Below are 13,794 nucleotides of genomic sequence, written 5' to 3' on the forward strand. Positions count from 1 at the left end.
AGGCACATGGGGGTCTTGCAGACCATATAACTCAATCACAATATCTCATTATCCTTGCCACCTCCTCGTGGTCAAGGGATCACAATGCATCCACTACCCTGCCGGAAAACTGCCTCGGTCAGGGACTCAAGATACAAAGGTTAGGATCACAATGCATCCACTACCCTGCCGGAAAACTGCCTCGGTCAGGGACTCAAGATACAAAGGTTGGGATCACAATGCATCCACTACCCTGCCGGAAAACTGCCTCGGTCAGGGACTCAAGATACAAAGGTTGGGATCACAATGCATCCACTACCCTGCCGGAAAACTGCCTCGGTCAGGGACTCAAGATACAAAGGTTGGGATCACAATGCATCCACTACCCTGCCGGAAAACTGCCTCGGTCAGGGACTCAAGATACAAAGGTTTAAAGGTGTTTCATTTTCTTTCTCAAAAGGAATTTCCATATTTCTCAACTTCCCATGTTTCATGATATGATGAATGAGGATGAATGCATCAAAACACATATGCATGGAAGTAATAATCAACTCACATGTGGTATAAGGTTCAAAGTTCTCAAAACTTAACCTACACATGATATTCACCCTCAATAAATAGTAACGGGAAGAACACACTTTCATTTAAATATTCACCCCTTTCTCAACAATATTTCAATACTCAAGTATGCTCAAAACCCCAACTCAATCTCTCAGGCGGCATCACAAGTCAAATAATATACTCAAGCCTCTCTCTTAGGCAAATCATAATTCACATGCTCTCAAAGCAAATAAGATAACAAATAAGGCCCCCACACGGGCTATGTAATACAAATAAACCCCGTCACGACAACACATTAATAAATAAGCCTCCACACGGACATCACAATATATATAACATTCTCAACTCATACTACAACCCCATCCCAAAGTCTATAACATATGAATGACTAATTACCCCATCTCAATCTCAAAGAAAGATAGCCAAACCTACCTCAATTGCCGAAACCGCACTCGAATACCTCCACCGGACAAGCAACTCTCGAATTCAGCGCCCGGAATGACAACCCACTATCAACAATGAAACATACACGTCACAAGGAGTCCAATGACACCCATATTGATAGGTTTCGGAACCGGGGGTAAAATGGTCCAAAAATTAACTATTTTCGAAAAGGGTCAAATCTGGAAATTTATTGAACAATCCCATTCTATTGGTAATAAGGAACTCATGGTTGAAAAACCCATAAAAATAGAGCTCAAAACGAGTTGGAAATCACAATTTTCCTTAAATTCGGATTAGGGAAGAAACAAGGATTTTTGGGGTTTGAAACTAAAATTTAAGAGTTAAAATCGTCAAAAACTTAATGAAAAAGGAAGGTTTTAGGTCAAAAATCACTTACCCAACACTTTGCCTCGAAAATCTCTTCTCAAATCACCTCAAGGAGTTCAAGAACTCAAACAAATGATGAAAACTATTGAAATGGGAAGAAAGGGGCATTTTCTGCCCAAAAAGTTACTGTTCACGCGTGTTACTGTTCACGCGTGTTACTGTTCACACGTTTTTGTACAAATTTTTGAAAATCACCCTCAAGGTCATTACAATATCCACCACTAAAAAGGATGTTCGTCCTCGAACATAAGATAAAATAAAGTACCTGGGGTCTCAAAAAGCTGAGGGTACCGAGCCTGCATATCAGACTCTAACTCCCAAGTCACCTCCTCAGCAGGCCGATGCTGCCACTGCACCTTGACCGAAGCGACCTCCTTGGTCCTGAGTCTACGAAGCCGCCTATCTAGAATAACTGTCGGCTCCTCCTCATGAGTCAAATTCGGACTCAACTCTACCGCATCATAAGAAATCACATGAGACTCATCCGGTATGTACTTGCGAAGCATGGAAACATGAAACACCGGATGGACAGCTGACAATTTAGGGGGTAAGGCCAACTTATACGCCATTCCACCTACTCTCCTCAGGATTTCAAACGGGCCAACAAACCTTGGGCTAAGCTTGCCCTTCTTTTCGAACCTCATCACACCCTTCATGGGCGATATTTTAAGCCACATGCAATCACCCACCATGAACTCTAAGGGACGAACCCTCCTATCAGCATAACTCTTCTGACGACTCTGAGCTGTCAATAGTCGACCCTGAATCAAACGTACCCGCTCCACAGCATCCCTAAGTAAGTTAGTATCCAATGCATCAACCGCAACAGAATCAAACCATCCAATGCCTCAAATGGTGCCATTTGAATGCTGGAGTGATAACTGTTATTATAGGCAAACTCTGCTAAGGGCAAGTGTTGGTCCCATCGGGCACCAAAATCAATCACACAGGCCCTAAGCATATCCTCCAACACCTGAATAGTCCGCTCGGACTGACCATCGGTTTGGGGATGAAATGCTGAACTCATCTCTAGCCGCGTACCCAAACCACGCTGTAATGCCTTCCAAAAGTGAGAGGTGAACACTGAACCCCGATCCGATACAATAGAGATAGGCACCCCATGCAGCCTAACAATCTCACGAAGATAGATCCTAGCTAACTGATCCGCATTGTAGCTAGTCTTCACCGGAAGGAAATGGGCTGATTTGGTCAATCGATCCACAATCACCCAGACAGAGTCATACTTACCCAATGCCATGGGTAATCCAGACACGAAGTCCATAGTGATACGCTCCCATTTCCACTCAGGAATGGGCATCCTTTGCATAGGACCACCCGGTTTCTGATGCTCATATTTCACTTGTTGGCAATTTAAACACTTAGCCACAAAATCAATAATGTCTCTCTTCATGCCACACCACCAATAGTGTTGTTTCAAGTCATGAAACATCTTTGCCACTCCCGGGTGAATCGAATACTTGGAACAATGAGCCTCCTCCAATATCATACGTACCCATTCACTAACCTTGGGCACACAAATGCGACCATTAATCCTCAAAACTCCTTCCGAATCAAGAGAGGCTGATTTTGCTTCACCACTTAACACTTTGTCTCGAATGGCCCTCAACTTTTCATCTTCAAACTGGTGTGTACGAATCTGGTCCATCAAAGTAGACCTAGCCTCCACAAAGGCCAAAATACCATGATGTGTAGAAATATCAAGTCGGACCAACTGTCTAGCCAATGACTGAACCTCCAACGCCAAAGGCCTCTCCACAGCCTTAAGAAAGGCCAAACTACCCATGCTAGATGCTTTGCGACTCAGGGCATCCGCTACCACATTAGCTTTGCCCGGATGATAAAGTATGGTAATGTCATAGTCTTTCAATAACTCTAACCACCTACGCTGCCGCATGTTCAGATTCGGCTGAGAAAAGATATACTTAAGGCTACGATGGTCAGTATAGACCTCGCAATGCACTCCATAGAGATAATGCCTCCACAACTTCAGAACAAACACCACCGCTGCTAATTCTAAGTCGTGGGTAGGATAGTTCTTCTCATGTACCTTCAACTGTCGAGAAGCATAAGCTATAACTCTACCTTTTTGCATCAATACACCACCCAAGCCGACTCCCGAAGCATCACAAAACACAATAAATGCCACGCCCTCCTCGGGTAAGGCTAGAATAGGTGCTGAAGACAATAATTCCTTGAGCTTTTGAAAGCTCGCCTCACACTCATCAGTCCACTGAAATGCCACGGTCTTTTGAGTTAGCCTAGTCAATGGAGCTGCAATAGAAGAGAATCCTTGAACAAACCGACGATAGTAGCCTGCCAACCCAATAAAACTCCGAATCTCGGTAACCGAAGTAGGCCTAACCCAATCACGAACCGCTGCAACTTTGGCTGGATCAACCATAATACCATCCTTGGTCACTATATGACCCAAGAATGTCACAGACTCAAGCCAAAACTCACATTTGGAGAATTTTGCATACAACTTCTCCTCTCTCAATCTCTAAAGGACTGTCCTCAGGTGCCTAACATGATCCGCCTCATTCTTGGAATAAACCAAGATGTCATCAATAAAAACGATCACAAACGAGTCCAAATAAGGTCGAAATACCCGGTTCATCAACTCCATAAAAGCAGCCGGGGCATTAGTCAACCCGAAGGACATAACCACAAACTCATAATGCCCATAACGAGTCCTGAATGCAGTCTTCGGGATATCAGATTCCCGAACTCTCAACTGATGGTAACCCGACCTCAAATCAATCTTTGAGAACACCGATGCACCTTGAAGCTGGTCAAATAAATCATCAATGCGAGGGGGAGGATACTTGTTCTTGATAGTGACTTTGTTCAACTGTCGATAGTCAATACACATCCTCATAGTACCATCTTTCTTCTTCACAAATAAAACTGGTGCACCCCACGGTGATACACTAGGTCTAATAAACCCTTTCTTCAATAAATCTTCCAATTGTTCTTTCAACTCTTTCAATTCTGCCGGAGCCATCCGATAAGGAGAAATAGAGATGGGTTTAGTGTCATGCTCCAAATCAATCACAAAATCGATATCACGGTCAGTAGGAACTCCCGGCAAGTCTGTAGGAAATACATCCATAAACTCTCTCACCACCCTCGTAGTCTCTATATGAGATGACTCCGTGGTGAGATCACGTACATGAGCCAAATAAGACAAACAACCCTTATCCATCAAGCGACGAGCACGAATATAAGATATCACCCCCTTAGGATATGAACTCGGATTACCTTTCCATACCACGCTAGGTAAACCGGGATAAGCTAAGGTCACGGTCTTTGCATAACAATCTAATATAGCATGATAAGGAGATAACCAGTCCATACCCAGTATCACATCAAAATCAAGCATGTCTAATAAGATCAAGTCAACTCGGGTCTCTCTACCCAAACATATCACTGCACACTCCCTATATACTCTATCCACCACTAAAAGTTCACCTATCGGGGTAAAATTAGTAATGGGCACAGCAAGAAGATCACTCATATAATCAATACCCACATCAAAATAAGTCAACACATAATAGTAAGTAGACCCTAGTTCAAATAATACTAACGTAAAATGATGGCAAACCAGAACAATACATGTAATAACCACATCAGAGGCCTCTGCCTCAAATTTACCTGGTATAGCATAGCATAATTAATGGTCACCCTTAGCCTGTGAACCACTACAACCACCACCTCGAGTACTCCATGAAGCACCTCAAACAACTAAAACTGGTGTATTGCAGACAACTTGTGATCCTAGCTGAATAGAAGAAGAATCACATATTTTCCCCTTATTCAAACTCACTATAACAAAATAACCCAAGTAAACTACTCCCAACTCATCATAGGAGGACCGATAGGTTTATGAGCAAGAACAGACCTCTATCACTTCTTAGCCATTCCCGCAATTATAAAGAGAAATAAGACATTCACTGTGCCTTCAAGATACCCGATTTTGAACAACCTGTCCTGACACTTGGTCAAAAAGATATAAGCCTTCTCAACAGTGATAACCTCAAACTTGGGAGACAATACCCTGACGAATCTCTCCAAATCTCTTTTGCTCCTAAGTAAACATAGCAATGCTAGAAGACATAGGTGGAACCACAGATCTCAAAGGAATCCAAAGTGGGCTAATTAGATATCTAAAATTTGAAATCTAACCGTCAAAGTCTAACCGACCATTTTCCATACTTTTTTTTTTGTTGCTCCACATCTTCATACTCATAATCAGGCTCGAATGGGCATCACTAAATCATCCTTAAGCAAGAGCCGCTATTTCGAACCCGACAGTTACTTTTAATGCGGAAGGAATAGATTAGAGGTATACAACACTTAATATGAATAATTCGCACGAAAGGAATCAAAGGAAAGAGTTTCTTCTATTAAGTATCTTGTAGCCTCTCGAAGATAAGTACGGACGTCTACGTACCGATCCGCAAGACTCTACTAGACACCCTGCTCTTTAACTTATAAGACCGGTGAACCTAGTGCTCTGATACCAATTGTCACGACCCAAAAACTGAGGTCATGATGGCACACATCTCAAAACCCAATCTGATGTGTAACCCTAAAAATAAAACTCATACAAGACTCCCAAAGGGGAAAGTGATGCCACGATTTAAATAAAAAGAAGAAAAAAAAAACAATGAAGAAATTATCCCAAAACCTGGTGTCATAAGTATAAAGAGCATCTAATACAAGGTTCGAATCTGAAGATACAACATTAGTCTCTGAATGATACAAAAGACTGAAAAATAAAGATAGACTAGTGACGATCCGAATTCTGGGACCTCACCACTAATCTGAGAATACACAATCCGCTAGAATATTAACTGCCACGTGGGGTACCCCGACTAGTATCTGCATCAAAAAGGGACACAGAAGTAGGGGTGAGTACAATTCACATGTACTCAGTAGGTTTTAGTTGACTGAGTATAAGGAATTAATCAAACCTATGAAATAAACTAAGGAACGCATCCACCTGCATACAGAAAAGTCCCACTCCGGCATCGGTGCCGCCAATTTATATATATATTGACGCGAGTAAAGTAAACCCATAATAACAGCTCATAATCACAATTAACCAGATAATTCAAGCAGCACAAATATCAATGCAATGCAATACAATATGATGATGCAATGATGTGGTGGTACGGTGGAATCAAGACTGTCGCACAGACTGTCGTATACACCTGCTGAGCTGTGCTACCAAGCAAGGCACATGGGGGTCTTGCAGACCATATAACTCAATCACAATATCTCATTATCCTTGCCACCTCCTCGTGGTCAAGGGATCACAATGCATCCACTACCCTGCCGGAAAACTGCCTCGGTCAGGGACTCAAGATACAAAGGTTAGGATCACAATGCATCCACTACCCTGCCGGAAAACTGCCTCGGTCAGGGACTCAAGATACAAAGGTTGGGATCACAATGCATCCACTACCCTGCCGGAAAACTGCCTCGGTCAGGGACTCAAGATACAAAGGTTGGGATCACAATGCATCCACTACCCTGCCGGAAAACTGCCTCGGTCAGGGACTCAAGATACAAAGGTTGGGATCACAATGCATCCACTACCCTGCCGGAAAACTGCCTCGGTCAGGGACTCAAGATACAAAGGTTTAAAGGTGTTTCATTTTCTTTCTCAAAAGGAATTTCCATATTTCTCAACTTCCCATGTTTCATGATATGATGAATGAGGATGAATGCATCAAAACACATATGCATGGAAGTAATAATCAACTCACATGTGGTATAAGGTTCAAAGTTCTCAAAACTTAACCTACACATGATATTCACCCTCAATAAATAGTAACGGGAAGAACACACTTTCATTTAAATATTCACCCCTTTCTCAACAATATTTCAATACTCAAGTATGCTCAAAACCCCAACTCAATCTCTCAGGCGGCATCACAAGTCAAATAATATACTCAAGCCTCTCTCTTAGGCAAATCATAATTCACATGCTCTCAAAGCAAATAAGATAACAAATAAGGCCCCCACACGGGCTATGTAATACAAATAAACCCCGTCACGACAACACATTAATAAATAAGCCTCCACACGGACATCACAATATATATAACATTCTCAACTCATACTACAACCCCATCCCAAAGTCTATAACATATGAATGACTAATTACCCCATCTCAATCTCAAAGAAAGATAGCCAAACCTACCTCAATTGCCGAAACCGCACTCGAATACCTCCACCGGACAAGCAACTCTCGAATTCAGCGCCCGGAATGACAACCCACTATCAACAATGAAACATACACGTCACAAGGAGTCCAATGACACCCATATTGATAGGTTTCGGAACCGGGGGTAAAATGGTCCAAAAATTAACTATTTTCGAAAAGGGTCAAATCTGGAAATTTATTGAACAATCCCATTCTATTGGTAATAAGGAACTCATGGTTGAAAAACCCATAAAAATAGAGCTCAAAACGAGTTGGAAATCACAATTTTCCTTAAATTCGGATTAGGGAAGAAACAAGGATTTTTGGGGTTTGAAACTAAAATTTAAGAGTTAAAATCGTCAAAAACTTAATGAAAAAGGAAGGTTTTAGGTCAAAAATCACTTACCCAACACTTTGCCTCGAAAATCTCTTCTCAAATCACCTCAAGGAGTTCAAGAACTCAAACAAATGATGAAAACTATTGAAATGGGAAGAAAGGGGCATTTTCTGCCCAAAAAGTTACTGTTCACGCGTGTTACTGTTCACGCGTGTTACTGTTCACACGTTTTTGTACAAATTTTTGAAAATCACCCTCAAGGTCATTACACATACCCTCTATGAACTCTTCTAGATCGTTAACCAATTTAGAACCATGAAACTTGAGCATTTTCATACAGGTGAAATCATGAACTCGGTAACACATCGTACCTATATTTAGGTTCAAGAGAAATACCACCTCTTGGTTTGTAATGCCCATAATTATATAAGATAGTATTCACACTTTGATGGGATACTCCTTAGTAAATATATAATGTTTTACTCATATTTTATGAACTTGACATTTTGGGAGCTTTTAAAATTTGCTTACCATAGATTGTGATTGTAGTTTAGGGGATCGTATTGGGATATATATGTAAACTACTAATTATAATTTCCCTTTACATATAAATATATATCATATACAATGCATTTGGGCTGCCCACTTTTACTTTTTGGGGCAAGAACCTTTCTAGTAAGTTCTAGGTGATAAGTATCACCTTGGAAGACTTTCTATTACACTTTCTCTCTCAATTTCGAATTCTTAAAGACAAAGAGAAACTTTGAAACCTCTCTCCAGCATAATCCCTCAAAAAATTCACCAAGATTTTTTTTTCTTTCAATTAGAACTCAAAGCAGCCCCTCTCTTGTGTTAAGTGTTCAAACCCATTTTTGGGATTGTGTAGCTAGTAGTAATTCTTGAATATCTCATTGTGTAGATCTTTGATTTTAGTAAATAAATATGTTTTGAAAAGATAAAACACATACCTACAACTATTATGCATATGTTGGAGCCTAGATCTGCTGTTATTAAGTCAAAAAAAGAGGATGAATCATAGGACAAGTTCTGTCTAGATTCTTGATTTTAAAATCCCTCATGTGTAAATGTTAGTATTTTGATGATATCTTTTTGTAAAAAAAGTGTTTTGGGGTGATTTATTTTGGGTTGAAAACTTATGACATAGATCTTTTAAGTTTTGTGAAGGGCATAAAGTCTAGGTTTTTCGTGTTCATTTTCAATATTTACATACAACTTGCGGTACTTGGTTGCTGAATTTACTATTTTGATAACATAATTCGGTTGAAAGAATTCTAAACTTATTTTTAATGACAAATATTGTTTTATGTCAAAATTATGGAGATTCTGGAAATTAAAAAGGGCATTTAATTATATTTTCAAGGTTGTTTATATCGTGTACATGTTGAGGAACTTGAGACACTGGTTGGTCTACGGTTTGAACTCTTGAAGTTTTGTTGGGTTGTTGTATGCTAAAAGGCTGAGGTTTGTTTATAAACTTGTACTCTACTCTTGTTACCTGCTGGTATATTTAGAAGCCTATCTTGTTATTCTGGTTATTTCTTATTACTTTGTATTGTCATGTTGGTATTGTGGAGACTTGCAAGACACTTGTTTAGCTCGCCCACTTGTACGGATTACTCGATCATTTGAATTCTTGTGGTCTTTGTCCTTGTTGTGGCTGTAAATTTGTTACTATTGCCATGACTCTTTATTCAGACCCTTTCCCTCTTGATTATGGATTTTTAGTTCATCTTAACTATGGAAATTGTCCATTTGAGTACGAATTAGGAAGCCATTTCTAACATGGTTCTTGGTTCTCTTGATTATTGGATCTCTACCTTTCTTGATACCGACCTCTGGTCCTTCTTGATACTTCATCATGTTTGGTGGTACCATATGATGTACATATTGGGTGAAAGTTGTTACTAAATCGTGTCAATGTGGTTCTATGAACTATCTACAATTAAACTTTTAAATATAGAACTTGATACTCGTGATATATTTGTTGGCTTGATTTATTTATTATGTGTACATTTGTGCTACTCACGACTTGAGAAAATAAATTAGGGAACCTAAAGGCTTCAAACTTGTAGTTTTACCCCACTAAGCTTTATGTTTAGCGATAGTTATTTCTATCGTAGAAAATGTCCGAGAAGATGCTTGAAGTTGGCCATTGGAGATAATGTTTTTGAGAGCTTTAAGGAAGATCACATTTGCATATAGGCATCTATATTTTTTAGTAATTTTGGTACATGCATATGATCCATGGGGTGCTTGTGTTTATGTATTTATGTACCTATTTATGAGAGTTGATCCATTCATGACACTGTGGGTAATAACTTAGAGTTTGTTGCTTGTTGTGTTAATTTGGGGCATGTAAATTCCAAGTTTTATAATGCACTAAATTTACCGTTGGAACTTAAATATTAGTATGAAGTATGAATTGGTTAAGTTTGGTACTTATAAGTTGGTAGTAGTTATGACATGAATTGTAGTGATACATGGATGTCTCGTAAGTTCTTTTCTTAAGTTATTTTGAAAAGTCGCACCGTCCTAAATTGAAACTTTTATTTAATTTAATTGAGATCAAAAAATTTTAAAATAGCAAAGATATTACACCTTGAACTATTTTTTATTGGGACAAAGTTTACTACTGGATTATATATTTCAAGTGTCACGAGTATTATATACAGTCTCTTTTTAGGTAGTAGCATCCTCCCAAGAGGGTCACTACATGGTTAACTTAAGTCGCAATGACTTGAGCAAGAACTTGGAAAGTAGCTCAGAATTCCACATAAGACACTTATTCATTCAAAGGGTCATTTGAAGCTTGTTGCTCCTCCTCAACATTCCTTCAGACGAGGTATCTTCGTGGAGGCATGATTCTATAAAGGTAAAGAAAAAGCATTAGAGGGAGATATCCTTAGAGTTCAAGTCTACCGAACATTGAGATCATGAAATAATTGATGTTTTTTCCTAATACACCTCATATCATCCTTTTCATATATCTGGTGCACTTCACACCGATGAATAAAACTCTACTTGACGTGACATGTTAGAATCCCTAGGATACTTGAATATGTGCTCTGATATCAAGTTTGTCACGACCAAAGCTTGACCCTAGGTGCGACATAGCAATTAGAATCTTGAGGGAGCACAACCAAGTCTCTTGGGATATCATTCACGAGAATATATAAGGTACGTAAAGAAATAAAGCATAATAATAACACGGATGTAAAGTCTCAATGAAAAGACATGTCTCAAACTCGAATTAAAGACAACATAGAATCCATAACATCCAACATGCCTCTACTAACTAGCTCACTCTCAACAAAATAAGAGAATTAAATAGTCATCTAATACAATTAAATCTTCAAACTACTGACGAGTGTGAAGGGCATAAAATCTGTTTTGGCGCTGAGAACCACCTAGAGTAGTAGCATGTTGATTCAGATAACTGTTTACCTGAGTGTGATTTTGGTGTGTCACGCCACTCTTACACTCCTTTGTATGATGACACTTCTTTCCACACCTAAAGAATACATCCAATCTAGCTAAACATTCTCCCTTGTGGGTTTTCCCACACTTGTTGCATGGAGGGAAGATTCGACCACCCATAACTCCCCCTTGTGCCTTAGGATTAGGCATCTTATCTTTATCAAACCACGGAGATAGAGTGTTAGATAAATCTTGGCAAAAAACTTTTGAGAAAACTAAGAGTGGCCACCATTCCCAACTTACCATGGGAGAAATTACCATCATTGGTTCGAGCCCTCTTGGACTCTCCTCTAGACCACTCTTTCAACTTTTCCTCCTAGATTTTCTCAACATGTGTCATAAGCTTATAAATATCCATCTCCTTGATAGGCATGTCAGTTCTATATTCTTTGACTACCAAATCAAAAACACCTGAAACAAAACATTCTCATACGAGCCCTTGGATTCGCAACCATGAAAGGAGCATATTTGGATAACTTTGTGAACTTGAGGGAATACTCCCTTACACTCATATTATCTTGGCACTAATTGATGAACTCTTCCACCTTTTCTTCCTACCAAACCAAAGGAAAGAATCAGTCAAGAAATGCACCCTAGAATTCTTCCCAATCAATGGGACTATCATTTATACCTCTTTCAGCCTTTCATTAGTCATAACAAACTTGAGAAACCCCTTTGAGTTAATACACCTCTAATTCCACATTTTCCCACCAGACTAACAACCATAATATTGAAAATCTTACCAATACCCTATATGAACTCTTGTCCATTCTCATCCATTTTAGGACCATAAAAATTGAGCGAGTTTATATGGGTGAAATGATGAACTTGGCAACACATCGTACCCATATTTAGGTTCACAAGATATACCACCTCTTGGTTAACTGAAGCCGTCATGGCTTGAGCAAGAACTTGGAAAGTAGCTCATAATTCCGGATAAGACAGTTGTTCATTCAAAGGGTAATTTGAAGTTTATTGTTCCACCTGAAAATTCCTTCGGATAAGGTATATTTGTGAAGGCACGATTCTATAAAGGCAAAGAAAAAAGCATTAGAGGGATAAATTCATAGAGTTCAACTCTATTGAATGATGAGATCATGAAAGAATTGATGTTGTTTTTCCTAATACGCCTTATTGCCTCCTATTCATAGATGTGGCGCACTTCACACATATGAATAAAACTCTAATTGAGGCGACATGTTAGACTGACTAGGACACTTGAATATTGTGCTCTAATACTAGTTTGTCACGACCCAAGCTTGACCGTATGAGCGATATGATTATTAGAATACTGAGGGGGACTAACCAAGCCTCTTAGCATGAATTAGCATACATAAGGTAACTAAATAAATAAAGCAAAACATAAACACAGAAGTAAAGTCTCAATAAAAGGACATTAGTCTCAAACTCGAATAAAAGACAATAGAGACTCCATAGCATCCCACATACCTCTACTAATTAGGTAGGTTCATAAGACAAGATCCTAGCTTACCCATGATAAATTAACAGAAATTAAATAGTCATATGACGCAATGAAATCCTCTAACTCCTGAAGAGAATGAAAAGCATAAAATCTATTTTCACAATCGCCACATAAAGTAGTAGCACACTGATTTGGATGAACGGTAGCCTAAGTCTGATTCTGGTGTCTCGCACCACTTTTATTCTCCTTTGCATGATGACACATCTTTCCACACATATAGCAGATATCTAATCCAGCTAAGCATTCTCCCTTGTGGATTCTCCCCCACTTGTTGCATGGACGGACAACTTGACCACCCATAGCTCCTCTTTGTGCCTTAGGATTAGGCACCTATAATTATTAAACCATGGAGATAGAGTGTTAGATAACGCTTGGACAAAATACTTTAGACAAAACTGGGAACTATATCCATTCCCAGATATACCATGGGAGAAATTACCACCATTAGTTTGAGTCCTGTTGGATTCCTCTCTAGACCCCTATTTAAACGTTTCCTCATTGATTTTCTCGGCGTGTGTCATAAGACTTGAAATATACATCTCATTAATAGGAATGGTAGATCTATATTCTTTGACCACTAAATCAGACACATCTAAAACAAACTTTTTCATAGGAGCCCTTGGATCTGCAACCGTGAAAGGAGCATGTTTGGAAAAATTTGTCATCTTGAGGGAATACTCCATCACACTCATATTATCTTGAAACTAATTGATGAACTCTTGCAACTTTGCCTCCCTCAACTCAAAAGGAAAAAATTAGTCAAGAAAAGCACCCTTGAATTCTTCTCCATTAACAGGACCATCATATCTACCTTTTTCATCCTTTCATTGATCATACCAAACTTGACAAACCCCTTGGAGTTGATACTCT

This window comes from Solanum dulcamara, chromosome 1 (genome assembly GCF_947179165.1).
Source record: "Solanum dulcamara chromosome 1, daSolDulc1.2, whole genome shotgun sequence".
In the NCBI taxonomy this organism is placed as follows: domain Eukaryota; kingdom Viridiplantae; phylum Streptophyta; class Magnoliopsida; order Solanales; family Solanaceae; genus Solanum; species Solanum dulcamara.